Genomic DNA, 15,448 nt, shown 5'->3' on the forward strand with positions numbered 1-15,448 from the left:
TTAATAAAAATAGAGATTACTTTGGTGGATTACAGTTGAAAAGCAAGAGGAATATACATCAGTGCATCAGACACAGTGCACACATTACGACACTTCATGGCAGTTCACCACAACAAATGAACATGTGAAACAAGCTAATGATGTGATGATGGGAGAAAACACCGTGGTCAGCGCGCGCTTGTCTAGAAACTGACCAACTTGTCCCGTGGACTCACAGAGCATCTGTATTAATACATCTGAGCACTAAAGAGTTTTCTGAGCAGAGTTGATGAGCAGTAAGTGTGTTTTATGTTTGTGTGTCACGTAGACACTGTAGTTACATGTATCTACCGTTAACGAAGACCCCTACACACTACACAGACCACTACACAGACCACTACACACTACACAGACCACTACACACTACACAGACCACTACACACTACACAGACCACTACACACTACACAGACCCCTACACCTACACAGACACCTACACACTACTACACAGACGCACTACACACTCCACAGACCACTACACACTACACAGACCCACTACACATTACACAGACCCCTACAACCTACACAGACCCACTACACACTACTACACAGACCCCCTACACACTACACAGACCACTACAACACTACACAGACCACTACATCACTATACACAGACCACTACACTACACAGACCACTACACACTACACAGAACCCTACACACTACACAGACACTACAACACGTACCAGACCACTACACAGGACCACTACACACTACAACAGACCACTACAAACTACACAGACCACTACACACTACACAGACCCCTACACAGACCACTAACACATACACAGACCACTACACACCTACACAGACCCCTACACACTACACATCAATCTGGAACATGGCAGGCATGTCAATAGCATCTGGTTTTATATGACGTTATATTTTGTGACACAATTTTGCTGGCAGTGCACGTCTGAACTTTACCACGACTGTACATGGTCCACGTTTTAAAGATCATTAAAATTAAACCAGCATGCACAAGAAATGTACACAGAGCTGTGTTGTGCGTCTAAAGAATATGTTTGAATAATAAATAAAACCAACAGAAGCTGATTTTCATCAGAACTTCAATGCACTTAATGTTTTAATTATATAACATATTTAATGTGACTCTCTTCCATCAGTTATAGCCTGTACAATATTATTTAATGTATGAGTGGGGTCAGGTTAAACATTTTATTATTTTATTTTATATTGGAATGCCAGTGCTAATAAATATGTTCATATGTTTAATTGTTTATTTCTTTCAAGCATTAATATTAATTTATACATTGCAATGTTTTAATTAAAGTGGTTAGTAACTTTCAGAGCCAGAAATGCAATGGCTCTAATAATTTACATAATCATTTCTTTCAGTGTTTCGGTCAAACCATTTCATTTGGGTGCATCCCTAATGGAAACTCCAGCATATTGTTTCATTTAAATCTGAAAAAAGAAACAATATCACATTATTATATGAATGATCTCTGTCTGCTGTTAAAATGTTGTCATCATACAATGAACTTTGCTTTTACTCTATTATTTTAGTAAAGCTGGTTGTGAAGGTTTGAGGTCAGTGGTTTAGCTCAGTGGTAGGTTTCTTGCCTCCTGTGAGGGGGACCTGAGCTCTAATCCTGGTTCATATACTAAACTTTTTTTTTTTGTTGCAAATGTTCCTTCTGGGAGATTAATAAAGTTCTATTCTATTCTATTCTATGATAAACTTAAAAAAAAAAAAAAGTATGTTAGAATAATATGAAACCTTTCAGTTCCAACAGTACAGGATCCATTTTCTTAAAGGTAGGTAAAACTGATTAAAATTGTGTTTTTGGGGTTTTTGTTTTTCAATACACATCACACACAATAAATATCAAATAACTGTACCCTATACATAATCTTTCTCAAATATATAAATCTAGTTCAAATAAAATACAGTATATAAAATATATAATCCTGGCTACTCTGTATCTGTAACACACTTCAATAAACATGATCAAAAACTAACTCTAGAAATAAAAAATGTCTCAGGGGTCACTGGACATTTGTGATATTAAAATGGGGTCACGACCCAAAGAAGGTTGAGAACTCCTGGGTTAATGTGAAGAAAAAATGAAAGTTTATATCAGAATACTAGTTTAGTTTCCAGGTGAAAAAAAGTTACAGGAGGGGCCCAACAATATGGTTATTACCAGGGTCCAAAATGTGGAGCTACGCCCCTGCCTTTCCCCCACATATTAGTCTATTATTAACTTGTTGTTTAGCTTCCTCCCCTCACCCTCTAATAGCACAATACCATTATTAGAATTATTATAATATCACCACACTTACTGTATTATATATTATATGATTTGTAAAAACTGTCTATTATCTTAGTATTTTATCTGTAATTGTCTCTGTACTTTGTGTTGTATTGACAAAAAAATAAAAACATGTATCCATATAGACACACATGTACATCGTACATACATAGATACATACAGTACATGTACTATTATATATATACATACATGCATGGACATATATTCTATATATACATAAATGTATCTCTCTCTCACACAGACTCAAGCCTTTTCTCTGCAGTTTGTTTCCTGGAGGGCTGCTGTCCTTCCTGTTTCAGATGTTGGTCAGTTCTTCATCCTGTGTTGTGTGTGTGTGTGTGGTGTGTGTGTGTGGTGTCTGCTCTGTGACTGTGTGTGTGTTGTTGTGTGTGTGTGAGGTGAGAACTCTCCACTCCCTCATTCCTTCCTAGTATAAAATATGTGAAACCATTCCAACCTGAAGCTGCTCCCAGAGTCCATGACGTTTTACTTTTTAATTAATTATAATTATTGTTATTAATCTTTTCTTTGTCTTGTTAGTTTTGTTCTTTACTTCAAATGTGTTTGTTTTAATCTTTGTGGCGTCCAGTGTGGACAGTAAAGTAGGAGTTTTCATTGTTCAGGAAAACATGTTTCCTTACTGTGTACATGACAATAAACACTGTGAATCTAGAAATAGATGCTCTAAAGGACCAGATTTGGCCCCGGGCCTTAAGTTTGACACCTGTGCTTTAGATGCTTTAGACAGCATTTGATCAGTTAGTGTATTTATGTATTTATATATTTAAGTGTCCGCTATTTATGAAGTGGGTCCTTTAATCTCAACTATTCATCCTTTATTTATTCATTAGATTGATTAGAAAAGAAACTGTCAGCTTCTGTTGTGTTTAGCACTTTTGGTTCTGAGTCTTTGTTTATTTCTGTGTTCTAGTTAACTCTTGTCTGTGTTCAGGTTGTTCCTGCTTGTGGCTCCACCCCCAGTGATGTCTGTGTGCTTGGTTGGTGATTGATTAGCTCCCTCATGTTTCCACACAGGTGTGGCCCATTCCCAATCAAGCTTCCCTCACTATTTAGCTGTGTGTTTGGACACAGTATGACTGTGGGATCATTGTATGTTGTCTCTCCTCCTCTGTCCTGCTGTGTTTTTGTTCCCTGTACCTCCTCCTCGTTGGATTTAAGTTACTTTTGTTTGGTAAATAAACATGGATTGGTTCAAGGAATGCTACTCCTGCATTCTGCCTCCTTCTCTCTCTGCGTTTGGGTCCACACCCACACTGGACCATGACAGAAACACTACATATTGATAACTTATAACATATGTAAATATGATAGCAGCTAGCAGAGCGCTAGCTGTTAGCAGCTAGCACTAAACAGAAACACTGATTGCATGGCAACAGTGGTCTATTAATTTATTTCATTGAAGTTTAATGTAATTTTAAGATAACTGTGTATTTTAATGCAAATGTAAAGAGTGACATCATAGTTCATGTTTTATACAGTTAGGATTAGCTTGATGTGTGTTCATTACTGATATTTTATAATTTATTGTTAAATCTGGAAGTTTTGGATCTTTTCACAAAAAGTGAATGTCAATAGTAAAATATTTTAGTATTAATATACTTGATGAGCTAAATTATCACTAGAGCCACTATAAATGTTTCTATTAGTATCAAAGTTACAGTTTATACTAAAGTCTTCAAGCTGCAGCTGTTTAAGTTCAATTATTGTTGTGTTTTTATTTGGTTAAGCTATTAGTGCAATGCCTTTAATCTAATAATATTAATCATTATATTTTGAACCTGTTACTAAGATCTTTATTTAAATTAACTTTGTTTAATGTGTGTGTGTGTGGTGTGTCGTGGGAACACACCGTCAATACTTCACTGGATAAAATATGTAGAACCAGTCCAACCTGAAGCTACACACACACCAGCAGAACCTTTTCACATTAGAATGCACTCATAATAATGAGAAACAACACTTAAACATTGAAGCTCCGCCTTCATTTTCAGTCACTAATCTATCCGTTACATGACTTTGTATTCACTCATTTTATAATAGAGGCAAACTCTATACCTATTTTTTTTTTTTAAACTTTCATAAATAAATATTTCATGAGTAATATAGTTGTCTTTGTCATATTTTATTTGGCATTAGTAAACAATTATGCACACTTACAGATATTGTACATGATATGAGTGATAACACGTGTTATAAAGGCTATTTTACACAAAAGTTTGAGAGCCACTGCGTTCCACTACACGTAGCTAGTTTGTTACACTTTCTAGGGTTGGGCTCAATTACATTTTACAATTTCTTATTTCCTTACTGTGTACATGACAATAAACACTGTGAATCTAGAAATAGATGCTCTAAAGGGCCAGATTTGGGCCCCGGGCCTTGAGTTTGACACCTGTGCTTTAGATGCTTTAGAAAGCATTTGATCAGTTGGAGTGGCTGTATTTATGTATTTATATATTTAAGTGTTATATTATATTTATATATATTAAGTGTAACTCCTGACCCCCAGGTTGAGAACCCTTATGTTAAAGGATACTGCAGAGCCTTCACGTAGTTCTGAACCGCCTGCAGCCAATCAGAGCCACTCATGGAGGGTTTGAAGCCACAGATGCTGCAGGGTGAGAAAACACACACACACATACGCACGCACGCACACACTCACACACAAATGCTTCAGGGACGCGTTCACACAGATTCTGTGTCACAAAGTCACATGTGTTAGAAAAAAGACACACAAACACCACTTCTACTACACATTATTTGTGTAAACATTTGTTCTTCTAAAGATGTTTATTATGAAGATGAAGCGATCATCTGTAGTTTAAAGATGTGTAGCTCTGTGGGCCTGTACTACAAAGCTGGATACGTATATCCTGGATTTATCTCCGTTAGCGGGTTTCACCTAACCAAACATTCTCTGTCAGAGAGCAGCTGCACTATGAACTGAGATATCAACTCACTCACTTAACCCAGGTGATGTCAGCCTGGCTACGTGCACGCTCCTGTGACAGGGGTGGGAAAGGACCCCCACACTTTGTGTATAGCAGCACAATACTGCACTAAGCTGTATCCCACCATCCCTGTAGAAACAGTTACATTTCACTAAAGTTTAGGAATACAAACACAACAAGAACAATAATAATCACTAAGCAGTTTTATCCCTATCTATCAAAACATGACTGTTACTGAAAAAGTACAGTATCATATCACTACTTGTAAAACTTTGGGTAACACCCGTCCCAGGTGACCACGGTTTTAATACTATTTAAGGTGGTGGTAGACAATGGGCGGGGTCCTGGGTACTCTTACTTGGTAATGAATAAAAATGGTAAACAGTAGAAACATAAATAAAGAAATAGTCCTAGAGATGCTAAATAACTTTTAACGATGGTGACTCTTCTCAGTAAAAGAAAAACAGGTAAATGCACTGTTTTTTTTTTACTTCTAATAAAATGTATAGTAACTTATCAACCTTTAAATCTCAATGTAACCTTTAAAATACCAGAAAATAAACCACACACTCACAGGGAATTAAATAGCAAAATAATGTTTAGTTTTAGGAACAAAAATGTATTGACAAAATAAATAAACGGTGGTTGAGGTATTTTTTGTTTCTGTTTTACAATCACAGTTTGATTTTCCCCATTGTCTGTGTGTTGTGTTTCAGAGGGTACTCACCTTGGATTAAAAGATTTCTGGAATTTTACATGTATTTCTTCATTTTCATTATTAGGAAAGATCTGTAAAATTACATCAGATTTTATGTCAAATTTGAATATTAAAGAAATATGTTGAATTACCTTTAAAAACATATTAATATTGTAATATCATATTATGTTAGATACTTGTAATTCTAAAGGTAAATATTTAAATTACTTCTGGTTACTGTTAAGTTACATTTATTACATTGTATTATGGAAAATGGTCATAAACCTGTAAAAAAATACAGAAAATTGTATGTAAAATTACAGTTAAAATGTCATTAAAAACATAATATTAATGTAATCTTACAATATGGTTAATTAACTGTAATTTTAAACAGAAAACTTAAAATTATTGAAAATGTCTGTAAATCTACTAGCATTTCATTGTTTTAATGAAAAACTGGAAAAATCTGTGCAAAATTACAGAACTTTTCCTGTAAATGTACTTTATTTTTTACAGTGTACCTCCTTTCCTATCCACTGTTACTTTAGCCCCAGAAGTGTTTAAGTGGTGGCCATGCTAAATACATTCATATGCACAGGTCAAACTGTTGAACTGAGAGGCAGTTGTTGAATTTCATAAAGTCTCACCTGGACCAACCTTGACCCATGAACACATACGACAAGTGAAGCCTGTTGCTATGGTGATAATGTCACATGATTACAGGGGGAGGAGCATTAAAGAAGACCATCAGCTCACACACTCACTGACTGTCCTATTGGTTTACTCATTAAAAAAACTACTTTTTTAATTCATAATTTACCCAGAATGCGTGCGTGCGTGCGTGTGTGACAAACAGTATACGTTGAGTCAACATCAATTAGATATTGGCATTTCAATCATAAAAATTCAACCACAAAACAACATTGATTCAATGACATCTTTTCAACATTGGTAAATTGGCTAGAATTTGATGATTGTTTGATGGTTGATCCACCATCAATTGTCGACCTTAACCAAAAATCAACCTTTTTGACCATAATTTAACATTAAACATATTTTGCTGTCTGGGCCTTTACCTTTAGGATCTTCACCTTCATGGGCTGCAGGCCGTTAAAGGGACCAGAGCGTCAGTATGGATCAAATCCTACAATGTCATTCTAAAGTGAAAAAAAGAGGTAGTTTAAGTTGTAAAAGTTACAAGGTCATGATTAACCAACTACACAGTCATAAAATAAAGTCACATCAATGAACTGACAGCTCAGTGACTGGTTCACATTTTATATCACACATTTATAGAGACTTTTTTCTCTAAAATTAGTGTTTTGATCATGTTTGTTTTACAGATACAGAGTAGCCAGTATCAGTGCACAAAGTAACAATAGGTGCAGGCTCAGATATTTATATACTGCATTTTATATAGATTTATATTTGACAAAGTGAAAGTATAGATTACAGTTTCTGAGATTGTGATAGAGTGGGACACTCTGAAGGGGATAATACTGGTCAGAGAGAAGGGCACGGAGAATATGTTACCAGTGTATTTATTATTGAAGTTGGTTTACAGGCAGGGATGATGGTGAGGGTACAAATAATTATGGGTATGTGTTTGGTTCTTTAAAGGACACAAATAATAAGATGACATTATTAATAATGTACAAATAATAATATGATTAATATCACCAATCATGTACAAATAATAATATTAACACCATTTATATTGTACAGATATATATAAATATATATTTCAAGAATAAACATTGAATCAAACCACCAAAATATATTAACTCAGTCAAAAAACCCAAATAAGCAGCAAAACAGCCAATGTGCAGGTATGTAAAGGGTTAATGACTAATGAAAGGATTCTAGATGATTCAGTGGTTTTTGTCTCCCTCTAGTGGAGGCAGGCGCGACTGCACCACATGGACCAATCACCTGAAGTGCGCATGAGCAGAGAGTATTAATTACATCTAGGTGCGTCTGACGTGATGCAGAAGCTAAATGAAATCTAGCAGTACAAATAAAAGATGTGTAAACCTCAATATAACACACAGGAATACAGTTTACAAAGCTGAATAAAGTTAGCTACACATTTCACAGTTTACCACAGCTTATAACACAGTCACGTGACCTATAAAGACCTAAAATGCACCCAGAAAATATTCTCTAACATGTACATAAGATACAGGAAAGCAAAGCAAGTGGGAGTAAACAATGTCTAAACAAGTCAGATGATAATATTAGAGTCTTAATAAACAATAAAACTTACTTTAACTTAGTCACACACACAGAGAGCCCTCATCCCTTAGAATGTAGTGTTAGTGTAACCGGCGTCAGACCTCGGGGAATCTGAGCGGTCACATGAGATACACAGGCTGAAGAGCACTGTGGACCTGTAGGTGAATGAAGAGAGAGAGACGTAGTTTTCACATCTTTATCGAGCCAGCGCCATTTTACTTCTCAGAATAACAAAACACATTTTCTTGAAGCGGTATCACACTTTGTAGACAAACATCACTATAAAATAAAAAATTAAACATAAATGACAATAAAAAAATTACTTCAAATAATATTACAATTATAGCATATAGACAAATGCCTAAAAATACTTTAACTAATAACCTTTCCCCTTAACATACTACCAACATATATCTATTGTGGCTGACACAATATCCAACAAACACACTCTATACTGTTTAAACATAAAACACTATTGAAACCACCTGAAGCTGCAACCTATTCATAAGATTTCAGTCTCTAAGGGACCGTTTTAATATAACATTTAACACTGTACTGTAGTTTCATACACTTAACATTTGAAACATACTTCTATTAACATAGACAAACATTTTGAACATAGTCACAATAACATTATCAAGTCAAACACTATACAATCTAAAGCTTTTTTTATATAAGATACACTGACGGTACCTCGTGCTCTCCTTCCTTACTCTAATGGCGGTGGTAACGCTCAGCCATACACTATTAACTTTGAACAAAATATAAGTTTCTCCTAGTTCTAACTCTACCATACAATTTCACTAACCGGATTCCTAACCATTTCCTTTAAAGTATGGATTAGTAAAAGGCATACACTATTGTAAAACTGTACCTGTAGGTGAATGAAGAGAGAGAGACGTAGTTTTCACATCTTTATCGAGCCAGCGCCATTTTACTTCTGAGACGCGCTGATTTGGCCTAATCTCTTATTCTCTTTCTGCCCTACAAGCACGCGGTCGCCATCATCTGACCAAGCGGTGTAACTGCACACCATTAAAAGTCAAGAGTCATATTGTAGAAAATATTTTTTAAAAATAGGGGGTGGTTGTTTTAAATAAAACTTATGCATTTTTGACTTCCTTACATTAGTACTGAGAATGGATGAGCTCAGAAAGTAAATGACATAACAACCAAGCAGTTTCAGAATAAAAGAACTGTAAACGTAAGACTTTCTGACAGACTATTATGTATTGATTTTTTTAATTGTGCAAAATAGATAAATTAAAAAAAAAAAAATTAATTAATTATATTTTTAATTATTTAAAAATTACTTTTCAATCAGTTTTTTTTTTAAATTTTCATTATCATGTAACCTGTGTCTCCCAGTAACGGGTAAACTTACTGTCGACCTTGGCTGTAATACCCAAAATCTATGGTTAAAAAAAAAATCCTACATCAAGTTCCTACAGTTCTATAATCACAGGTTCATTAAATTCTAAACTCCAGCAGGTTCAGGAAAAGGGAGATTGATAGTAACATAAAGAAAAAATTCTCACTTACATGAACACACAGATTCGTTACTTAGTTTTTAGAAAAAAGAAAATCTAACATAAATTTATTCAACAATCATGTTGCATCCTGGTGTTGTGTCTTGGATGGTATAAAGCAATGATATATTCATCTATCTTTGAGGCACATTTCACTCATATAAAATAACCTAAATAAAAATAATGTTCAACCAAAATTGTTTCAAATCTACAATGAAAATAAATGTATCCCTCACTGGGACCCAAACTCAACAATAGTTCTTTTCAGACTCTCATCTATATAAAATATTCACAAAAATAACATAATAAAAAATAAAGCATTTGCCTTCAAGTTTCTCTGCTTGGAATGTTCTGTTAATTTTCAACCGTGAGTTTCTTTTTTTTTTGTTACCTTGGGCCCAAGGACAAAAGAAAAATACCTGAGATCTCAGTAGAAAAAGTATCAAAATAAAATATAACTCCTTTGGTGCGATCCTTACTGGTCCTGGGACCATCACTTCATCCTCGCATCCCTGTCCTGGAGAAGCATTCCTCTGAGCAGCGATGATGATCTTGTGGTGGTGAGAACAGCTTCTCTGTTGTACGTATATTGTCTCTCCTCAGGAAAAAAAACCCTACACACGAAATGAGTGTGCAGAAAATTACTGTTCAGTTTCAATCTTTTTGTTCCATAGTCCATTTGTTAGCAAAAAAAAATAACATGAAATGTGATCATGTTGAAAACAAAACAAAAAAAAAACAGAAAAAACAACTAAATAATGTATTTTTCCACATATTCATTTTAAATTAAACACAAGATTTACATATTTATTTTGACCCTCGATGAACATTGAGTATGTTGCTTTAAGCTTAACTTCTAGGCCTCAGTTTAGCTAACAGTGGTGTGAAATAATTCAGCATCAGTTACATCTTCAGTTCACAAGTCATATCCTGACTTTTAACTACATTTATACAAAAATACAAAACAAAACACAACTATCATTTTAAAAGATACTAACACTAAGCTAAACACTAACTTAAGGTGAAACTCAATCAGCATCTGTCGATGAAAAAAAAAACGTCAGCTCCTCAAGCTGCTTGCGTTTTCTTTAACACGTTTTCTTTAATTTTTTCTTTAACACTCCCTCTCTGATGAGAAAATAACAATCAACTACTCATCTTTCATTTGAACCATACACAAAAACACTTCTTTAATCACAGACCTGTCCGTGGCTCTTTGTGTAGGAGCAGCTCAGAGAGGCACAATGTTTCCTGCTGTCTGCAGCATGTGGCTAGCAGTTAACCTGTGAGTGAAACGTGTGTGTACGGTGCGTTCAAAGACAATCCGAAACCAGAGTACCGGAATTACCTGGGTTACAATCACAAGACATTTCAGGTGACTATTTTATTTCCAAGTGTCCCTACAGAGGGTCACGACCCGGAGGGGCAGTGGGCTGCCAAGGTCTGAATTATTTTTAAAATAATATTATTATTACATGTTTTAATTTATTTAAAATGTATTTTTTATTAAAAAAAAAAATATATATATATATATATATATAACACTACCCTAGTGTTGAAAAAACCGTGATTTAACCCACCAGGGCCGGCCCGTGGTATAGGCATAATAAGCTAAATGCTAGGGGGTGGCAAAAATAAAATGATGATTACACAATCAAAGCGCTGATATTACTATACTTAACTTGAATAGTATTATTAATATTTAGTTAGTCTAGTTTGATTAAAATAATAAAATAGTTTTACTCCCAAATTGATTGACAGTTGTCTGAAGCGTGACCCAGGGCAGCTGGACCAGATGTTTACTGTTTACTGCTGCAGCAGTGACGTCATGTCTAAACAACCAAACTAATGATCTGGTGTCCAGGGAAGAAAAACACAGAAAGAAGAGGAGGAAAATGTGGAAAAGCCAGAGGTAAGTCAGTGTTTGACTATCATGAATTAATGAATTGTCATGTTTTATCAAACAAGTTAGCAGAGCGACTATGCTAAGACATGTTAGCAGCTAGTGCTAAACACAAACAGATAAAATACTAGCTTAACAAAAACATTGGTTGCATGGCAACAGCAGTATATTTTACTTTACACAGTTCACAAGCACAATTGAAGATTTACACATGATACTTCATGATAAATACACACAGATGTAACCACATAAAAGTTACTGTTATTTGATGTGTTAAGTATTCAGCATTTATAAATACATATTTAAGTTTCAGTAAATCATGAACAAAGTATAAGCTTTCTATGTCAATGTGTAAGTAGACAAATGTGGTGGGGCTATGTCCTTATTTTATTTATATGTTTGTGTCAATTTTTAGGATTATCATTATTTTTTTATGACACTTTACAGCAGTTGACAGACACTTGAGGGTAAAATCCGCTAGGTGGCAGTGTGACTGTGTGGTTACCGTGTTTTCCATGTGCACTGTGGAGGAGGTTGAGTGATAGTCAGCTCTCTTTAACACTAAGGAAAAAAAAAGATCAAAACATGGGATTTTTGACGTGATGTCTGTCCAGTTTGTATGTGTTTGTAACACCACGGCCCAACTTGAAGGACCAGAGAGGAAGACAGAGGACGCTGAGAACAACTCTGTGCTTGGTTGAGAGTTTATTTTAACTGTCCATTGGTTCAGCAGGTCAAACAGGTTGTTAACCTGGACAAAGGAAGAAGAGGGAAAGTTAGAATCAAAGCATAATTACAATTTTCTCATGCTGGGATTTTATATCTGCATTTAAATGAAAGAATCTAAATTTACTGTTATTTTTAGTTAACTTCATCCATTTTCCTGATTTAAAACTAAATGCTTTTGTAATATAAACAGTATGCTCAAATTATACTCACCTAATAAACCAATACACAACTAAAAATCAAACCTAAAATGTACTTAATTTATAAATAGTTATTATAAATCCTTAGTTTGAAATGTAGTTAAACTTGGAAATACTTGTAATCTCAATTACATTTTCCTCAAATTGCATTTATTTATTTATTTAATGTATTTACTTACTTATTCATTGTTAATTTATTAATTAAATTGTAAACACATATTTTACTAAGTGTTAAGTATTAATATCCATCACTTTAAACCAACCATTATAATTTTCAACTTATGACATCACCTGGAACTTTTTCTTTATCTTTAACTAAAGACTTACTTTTGATCATTTTACTTTAGTTATTTAACCAAATAGTTCTTTTATTAACTTAAACACTACTCAAATCAAATATTCTACTAAGAAAGGATGACGTCTCACTGATCAGACCATTCCATCTGCTGCACAGTTAGTGCATTGCACACGCCTGCCTGTCAAACACGCGCTGACCTGTCTGTCAAACTCACGCCTACCCAGAGTATTTTATCCTTAACGTACATTAACCCAATGATTAACATACCATCTCTGCTCCTCTCTCATACACTGCACTCTAATGTCAGCTGGATGGCTCTGCTCGCGCTGTGCGCCCTGCTGCTCTGAGGTGATGTCCTCTGTCCATTACGCAGCTGATCCAACCCCACCTGATGGTGCACCGCCATTTTAAGGCCCTGCCCCACGCAACTAGACAGCCCAGCAAAAGAAAATGTTTTTCTTTAAAAGAAAGAAAATAAGAAAGTCAATATTTTTAATTCTTTTTTGGATGGTTTGGACTTCACAGTGTCTGATACTGTGTACTTGTCATGATAGCCTGGACTGTGGGAGGAGTCTCAGTGTGAAGGAGGAGCCGTCTGTCCGCTCTGTGCTGAATTCTACCAACACGAGGACCTGTGGCTGTGGAGTTGAGAATCGTTTCAGATTCTCAGTGCTTCAGTAGGACTTGGATTTCATGTCTCCTACACCAGTAAGATCTTTCCAACACTTGTGACTCAGAAACCCACTCCTAAAACGGATTTATTTTCAACATTTTTTTTGGACTGAGTTAAAGTTGTGCACAACAAAAAGGGACTAAAGCTACAGCATATTTTTTATTTTTTTTGGCTAGTTTTTATTTTATTTTTTTGTTTTGGGGAATAAATTGTGGTATTGTTAATGCAAAAACCTGTGAAAATTGTTAAAATAATAATTTTGGTATAAACAACCTAAGCAGTTTGTGTCTGTGCATTATTCTCTGTGTGAAGTCTTTCATTTTCTACAGCCAAAGACTCATTTGTTTATTTTTTTTATTTTTTATTTTTTGTCTTTACCCCGAACCAGGACATCATTTAATGAAAGTGGTGATTCCAGACCTTTAGTTTTAAATTTTCACAAAATTTGTTTAGAAACCAGTTACACATACATGATAAAACACGTGAAAATTGTGGATATATTTGTGGATATTTTTTGAGACAAAACTCTCCCATAGAATGGATGGAGCTTTTCTTAGCTTGTGTTCATCCATCCATCCATTTTCATACCCGCTTATTCCCATTTAACAGGGTCGCGGAGTACCCGGAGGAAACCCACGCAGCACGGGGGAGAACATGCAAACTCCACACAGAAAGGACCCAAGTCCACCCCAGGGCTTGAACCCAGAACCTTCTTGCTGTGGGGCAGACGTGCTAACCACTAAGCCACCGTGCGCCGTTGTGTTGGTTTCAAACTGTTTTATAAATCACCATCAAAAAGACACTATTTTAATAAATAGTTTCTTTGTTCAATACCTCTGTGAACTTGCAATTCTTTAAATTAATGTGTGTTCATTTCTACAATTTAGTAGAAAATTTACTACAAAATAGTAAAATATTTTAGTCATGAGTATTTAGATTAAAAAGAATACTTGATGAGCCAACCCACCACTATCTATCTATCATTTATTTGTATCTTGTTTTTGTGCAAAGCCTTACTCTAATAATATTAATATTTATTTATTTATTTATTTATTATTTATTTATTTATTTTTACCTGTCACTAAGATATTTAAATTAAATTAAATAAAAATGTCAAAAAAGTAATTTTGCTCATGTTTTCTCCTTCTATAAAGCCTCTTTGTGGATATATTGAAGACCACTATGCAAGTGTTTAGTGAAATTATCCTGATAATAATAATATAACAATAATGTAAAAATCAATTACTTGGAATAAAAAAAAACTGCATATAAGGGGGCACTATAAGAAAATCTGGCCTAGGGGCACCAGAGAGGTTAGGGCCAGCACTGTAACCCACCATGGAGGAGCAGTGGGCTTCCTCTCTCCTTCCTCTCTGTAGATTCTTCTGAAAAGCACTTCAAGACTTACTTTTTTAAGAAAGGGTCCGAGCCTTACCAACTCAGTCTGAGCTGCCATATTGATGGTATTTCTTATATTTCAATGTGTCTTTGTGGTGATTGGAACAATAAACTGGACTGGGGGAGGAACACTGACTCCCTCTACAGGAAGGACCAAAGCCGCCTCTATTTTCTGAGATGGCTGAGATCCTTCAATATCTGCAGGAAAATGCTGAGGATGTTTTATGAATCAGTGGTGGGGAGTGTGATCCTCTACGCTGTTGTTTGCTGGGGGAGCAGACTAAGGGTCACAGACGCCAACAGATTCATCCACAGGGCCAGTGACGTTTCGCATCCCTAATATATATATATATATATATACAGTAAGTATCTTCTGTTATTTTTATTTGTATTTTTTTCTGCCCTTTTGAAATGTCCAGTTTGCAAACCAGAACAAATAAAGATACTTGATGGTAGACTACATTAACTGTCATTTTTAATC

The sequence above is a fragment of the Gouania willdenowi genome, unplaced genomic scaffold, assembly GCF_900634775.1.
Source record: "Gouania willdenowi unplaced genomic scaffold, fGouWil2.1 scaffold_273_arrow_ctg1, whole genome shotgun sequence".
NCBI lineage: Eukaryota > Metazoa > Chordata > Actinopteri > Blenniiformes > Gobiesocidae > Gouania > Gouania willdenowi.